Below are 668 nucleotides of genomic sequence, written 5' to 3'. Positions count from 1 at the left end.
TCTCTCTCTCTCTCCAAAAACCCACTTTTCCGGAGTTTGGACGTAACAACTGTTTACTGCACTTTCCTATCCACTTTTCTTACTTGGTTCGCTGTCGAAAATCTCACCGAATGATTATTATAGTCGACTTCTTAATGTACTATAAAGTATAATTACTTATTTGCATTAGACTATTCTATATTTACAAAGAGCTTTTACACTGTATTTTGCTATTAAGTGATAAACAATTCATTATTTTATAGCTGTATCCTATATCTAGTAATAAATTTTTCATTCATTAATATATATAAATATACATAACATATACATGTATATAAACGAATATATATAAATATGCATAACATATATAAACATTCAAAAAAAATATATAATTATATATAGAATATATCTATATATTCCTCTTCCTTTTGTAAAATTACTGTTTAGTATAATAAAAAAATAAAAATGAAAAAATAAAAAATAATTACAAAAATAATTTTTGCATTGTTTATTTTAGAAAAAATTGAGTTTAGAGAAATGTAAGAATTGCTCATACATAATTATATATAAAATTGTACATAATTATGTAGGAGCAATTTTTTTTACATTTCTCCTAACTTGATTTTTCCTAAAATAAACAATGCGAAAATTGTTCTTGCAATTATTTATATTTTCTCATTATTATTATT

This window comes from Trachymyrmex septentrionalis, unplaced genomic scaffold (genome assembly GCF_001594115.1).
Source record: "Trachymyrmex septentrionalis isolate Tsep2-gDNA-1 unplaced genomic scaffold, Tsep1.0 scaffold67, whole genome shotgun sequence".
In the NCBI taxonomy this organism is placed as follows: Eukaryota; Metazoa; Arthropoda; class Insecta; order Hymenoptera; family Formicidae; genus Trachymyrmex; species Trachymyrmex septentrionalis.
The sequence above is the reverse complement of the archived record's forward strand: the minus strand, read 5'-3'. Positions refer to the sequence as shown.